The sequence below is a fragment of the Monopterus albus genome, unplaced genomic scaffold, assembly GCF_001952655.1.
Source record: "Monopterus albus unplaced genomic scaffold, M_albus_1.0 scaffold3.1, whole genome shotgun sequence".
Classification (NCBI taxonomy): Eukaryota; Metazoa; Chordata; class Actinopteri; order Synbranchiformes; family Synbranchidae; genus Monopterus; species Monopterus albus.
The window spans coordinates 5,677,846-5,683,764 of NW_018127883.1; positions in this window are offsets into that span (position 1 = coordinate 5,677,846).

Here is a 5,919-nt window from a genome sequence, read left to right on the forward strand (position 1 = left end):
GAGGAGATCCCTCAGGAGACCATCCGCCACCTCATCAGGAGCATGCCCAGGCGTTGTAATGAGGTCATACGGGCATGTGGAGGCCACACACACTACTGAACCTCATTTTGACTTGTTTTGAGGACATTACATCAAAGTTGGATCAGCCTGTAGTGTTGTTTTCCACTTTAATTTTGGGTGTCACTCCAGATCCAGACCTCCATGGGTTGCTAAATTTGATTTCCATTGATAATTTCTGTGTGATTTTGTTGTCAGCACATTCAACTATGTAATGAACAAGGTGTATTTAATAAGAATATTTCATTCATTCAGATCTAGGATGTCTTATTTTTGTGTTCCCTTTATATTTTTGAGCAGTGTAGTTGCTTTTCTGAAAGGGGAAGAGAAACTAACAGGGAAGGGTCATTAGCAGGGTTACCTATTGCCCTATTATAATGTCCAGTGAGAATGAGACAGAATGAGATGTAGGCTGCTGTACAGAAGTCTTTCTGCATCTCCTCAGCAATAGTGCCAGTTTCTAACTTTCTTCTAGCAAGCAAGGGCTGTCCCCATGAGCATAATATTTTGAAGGAACATTTATACTCTGCACAAACATAGCTTCAATCAAGTCAAGCTTGCCTAGTCAACAGTGTTAATACTTTTCTGCTGCCCTCTTGTGGTTTCCTCACTTTTCTGCATCAACACTTCTCACCTCCAAAGTAAAACATGACTTTCCATCCATCCATCCATTATCTATACCACTTCTCCTAACAAGGGTTGCAGGGGGCATGGAGCCAATCCCAGCTCTCAGAAGTGTTCCTAATATTCTGACCTTCTGATATATCTAGCTGAGGAGGACAAAAGTATAGAGACACCTCTAGTCCAGTACAACACCACCTCAATATGACCTCAATAATAAACATGATGTATACCATACCATACCAACTTTATTTATAAAGCACTAAAACAACCAAGGTGGACCAAAGTGCTGTACATTACAATAAACAATAAATCAAAAACACAACCCAAGCACAAATAAGAGCGACACCAAAATATAAAAACATACATTTATTTATACATTTATGACAATTTCACCAAAAACGAAATCATTTCCAGCTGAACTCCTTACATAGCTTGAAGTAATAAATTATTAGCTATACATCATAAGACAATTTGTTTCATTTCAGACTGACAAAAGTAGAGATACTGTAAATAGAGTAGCTGAACTCTTGCTTAGCTCTCCTTTTAGTCATCTCCACTTGTATTCAGATACATTGTAGGTGATGTGAAGTTTTTCTCTGTATCACAAGTGCTTAAATTTAGCAACAAAGAAAAGCCAACATGACTTAAATAACTTTGAAGTATCAGATAGGGCCAGCTAATATGAATAAGAAAATAATTTGCATTTTCTTGAAAATAAAAAATGTTTTTAAAAATTGATTAATAAAAGAGAATTACTTTATTAATTAGATTATGCTACTTGGTTTATGCAAGTGAAATGAATGAAAACAGTTTACCCACTGACCTGATTGTTGTTGTACTTTGTAGTGTGATCTGTAGGGGGAGCTGTGGCTCTTCATAGCTCAGCCTGCTCAGAGTATGGCTGCAGACATCAGGACTCAACGGGCTTTGGCTGAGAAAGGTTTAGTCACAGCCAGAGGGTCAAAACCAAGGAAGATGTCTGACCTTTAATCATGCCTCTGGCGCATGCTGGATGATTAACATCTCTGTAGAAAACAACAGTAACAAGTGCCACAAGCAGGGTCCCACATAATCACCTGGCTCTTGTGCACACAGTTACATTAAGGCCCAGATAATCAGCACAAATCAGTTCCTGAGGTTCAGTTTGTTAACTCAATCACCACACTTCAAATCTCCTTTAGTACCTGTGCATAGAGGCCACAGGTGGGTTGACTGCCCTCATTTGGATAATATGGTTGATTTCTGTCTTATCAGCCGCGGCCCTGCCCCTTGGGTTCCCTGTTAAAATATGATGGTTGTATGGAGGCAAAAGCTGCTGAAACAGTCTGCAAATCCAGGATTACCTTATCTTCCCTGTAGAGAACACTGGATATTTTTAATCTTGCATGCTGTTATTCCCTTGGAAGACTTATTAAGCTCCTCAGAAGCCCCCCTGAATTAAAGATTTTATTCAGTGCTTTCCTTGTTGACTGAAAGGTTTCAGTAACATTACAAAATCATTTAAAACTTGCACAAATAGATTTTTGGCCACTTGGGGGTAGCACAACCAACTGACACTTTTGACAATATTTTAAGATGTTAATGAACTTGTTAGCTAACAGTTCTGGTATTTCAATTTATGCCCAAATAAACTGCAGCTAGATTTGTCAAACATCACTTCATTATGAGTAAAAGTCATTTAACCTCCTGGATAATTATCATTAGTTGCCACCTCATTTTTTCTAATTTGCTTTTATAATAAGTTCTTTAGATATTAACTGCCTTTGACATTCACACTACAAAAACCATGTACTCTCAGTATCTAAGATAATAAACCTGGTGTGTTTCCAATCCTTCTCAACAGACACGCTTGTGCGAGCAGGGTTATTGGATGTTTTGAGGTCACTTCCTCTGAGAGCAGTGTGGGCACTGAGGCAGTGCTCTGGTCAGCAGCCTGGGCCATGTAGACTGTGGTAAAATGGACTTACCAATCAGGAGCACAGCAGCAGAATGTCTCCCCAAAGTCCCAAGGGTCGGAGCAAACGATGAGTCTGTGTGTACCTCACTGCAAAAGCAGCAACCAGAGTTTGTTCTGCTCTATGTGTTTTAGGAGTCAGCCTTGCCACAAAGACAAAACTATCAGCCACCAGCAGACATCAAACTCAAAATAACAGTGGAGGATACACATGAGTTGTGAGATAGTGTTTTCATCTTCCCTGCCTGTATATATGTACAGAAGTTTCTGTTGTTAAGTTATAGCCCACTTAACCTCTGGTGAACTGCGGACAAGTGGAGGATGACCACACACTGTGCCTTTCCAGACACTCTGCTTGGCTTTAACTTTGGACTTTCCACCTCTCCAGAAATACATCCTGCCATTGTCAACTTCACTTGAGGAACAGTTCCAGTATTGTTTACATAAAGGGTGATAGCAGTGATTTGGATATTGCAGATCTTAAAATTGGTTTGTTTTTTTGTGTGAGTGAGCATACACTTATCTCACAAAGATAATATATCTTTGACCAATCTTAAAGCTGCTTTGATCAATGTTTTTAAATTACCACTGCTTCAAATGACTACATGATCTGTGAAAAAGATGATGAGACTGTCACCACACTGCACTACCCCTTCCCTCAGCTCTAAACATTGTTCCAGTATTTCAGCTCATTGTTTTGATTTCACAGCCCACGACCTTACTCCATTGGTTCACTGTAACTACTTTCATAGAATAATTTTAATTTAAGAGGAAACAGTTTTCAGTGAAAAAAAAGATCTGATATGATCCTGTACTATCTATCCTTGAACCCCTAGACCTAACATTCCAAGTAATGGATTCACGAGTTGTGGGAAATGGTTAAAGAGTGCAAGGTCCCTGCTGTGGCCCTTTAAAGTTACAGTACAACCAGTTTAACTATATGTCAATTAGGGATATAAATGCACAGAGGACACAGAGGTCTTCTGCACTTTTCCTAGAAATGTGTGGTGTTTTAGAGGATTTTCCATTATACAATAAAAAATAAAGTATTCAAAATAAGAGTATTTTATAGGATTTGACTACCAGAAAATTAGTTCAGTGTTTCCCCACCAAAACCTGACAGTTTGGAAAAAGCTTAGAAACAGGTTTTGGGAAATACAATATAAAGAAAACATAGCTGAATAAATAAAATATGACCACAAAAATGTAAAGACATTATATAAGGAAACATAATTTTCTGAGGGTGTTGAACTCATGGCTCTGCTAGCTAAAATTTACCTTTACCCCAGATATTTTCAGTGCTTCTGGCTTAAGAGGCCAACTTAATTAAAGCTTATGAAGCAACTTTTTTGAGATATTATTTCCCAGTGGTGACTAAAAGTAAACACGATGTTTATAGAATGATGATGTGGCTTTGTGAAAGTTATTTTACATAAATGAATGGCAGCAAATTTCTTCTGAAGGAACAATATAAAAGACAAAAGGGATCTGCTGTCCCTTATAATTGAGTTTGACCTGTATATCTGAGGGAGAACCCCCTTGTGTCCACTCAGATCCACCTGATTCAGCTAGCATGTCCTCCCCCAGGCTCTGGAACTGTAGTTACATAAAGATCATTTCATAGGAGAACTCCCAACTGCTCTACATTAAATGTGCTGTAAATCAGAAACAACATATTTGGCAAACTTTGCTCCACATCAGTCAAATATTTGCTCATATATTACAATATATATTGTGAAGTCTTATAATTTTTTTCTTAAAAATAAATGTAATTTTTACCTCTATTCTGAGGTATGTTTACTCTAATACATCTTTCTGTAAACTTGTCTCATAATGTAGTTTCCCTCCATTTGACACAATAATTAAAATGAAACATTCTCACCCCAAAAGTAGTTTTTTATTTGAGAAGAAGAAAAATGTTGCACATATGTTACAAGCTTATGCTAATTTTGATTTAAAAAATGTAGCAAATACATAATAAGTTAGAAATAAGTTTTCAGGTTTTGTTGAGTTTCAGTTAAAGTGTAAATAGTATTTTTATGTTTTTTACATCGACGGTTCTCGTGGAGTTTTTGAAGAATTGATGTTGTGTTGGTGTGTGTGTTTTCTTGGCAGATGTGTGCTCTGTGTGGCAGCTGAAGGAGCTGTCAGAACAATTTGTCTTATGCGGACTTGTGTCACTTTGTGTGGGCTGGTAATTTACTACAAATTATATTTTATGCTCTCTGCTGACAGCCTGCCAACACTGTAGAATGATAAAGCCAGTGAAGCTGTTTGTCAACTTCCAGCTTCCTCAATCCCCTAACGCTCACGGTCTTTGTGCAGTTGCAGCCTCACCCTGCAGGTAAGGTCAAGGGCATGACAACACATTTAAATCTTTAGCCTAATAAGTCAAAGAGCCAGCCCATCTGGAGTGCAGTTTATTGCAGAGCAGCAGGGGGAGATGGCAGTGTGTTAGGAGGATCCTTTAAAAGATCCTGCAGCCACTTATTCCTTTTTTTTATTTTTTTTATAAAAATGACACCCACTGACAGCCCAGCTGTTGAACCAATTTCATGCTCACAGGAAAGTTATGTGTGAGGTGATGCAACCATGATGTTAGAGTGGATGGCAGTGCAAAGAAAGAGACAAAAAAGGATCCACTTAAATGGGCACTATGATAATCTTTGAAGAAATACAAACTGCACGCTTGGTGTCAGAGAGTGTCTTTATCTGTGACAAGTATGAGAGGTGAAGGTTACAGTATGTACCCACTGCAGCCACCACCACTAATGTTGTTTACTGCAAGACAGAGCCTTCCAGATCAAGGACAGAGACATCGGAACATCCTCCTCACTGCCGTGCCTTCATAAATATTTCATAACTGGGGTAAACAGTTTTCTGAAAGACTGTGAAGAAACAATTTGATTTGCTTTTAAATGAATCAAAAGGAGGTTTCTACCTCTACACCTGCAGACTGAACCTACGAGATAGGATTCATGCTCCATGTGCTATTAAAGGCTCTATAGTGAAGTGTTAATAGTATTTAGAAAGTATTCAGCACCAACAGGATCAGAAAAGATGACATCACTGCATCATTTAAATGAGCAACAGTAACTTCAGGTAATGTGATGGCGGTAGTGATTAGCTGAACACTGTGTTTTTTTTAGCAAGGATCCCAAGAAAGAAGGCAGAAAAAAGGCAAGCTCATCAAACTGGCAGATGAATTGAAAGGTGGAGGGAATAAACAGGAATTAATTACTTTTGTAGTGTTTGCAGATTCATGTTTGTCTCTTCCTTTTTGT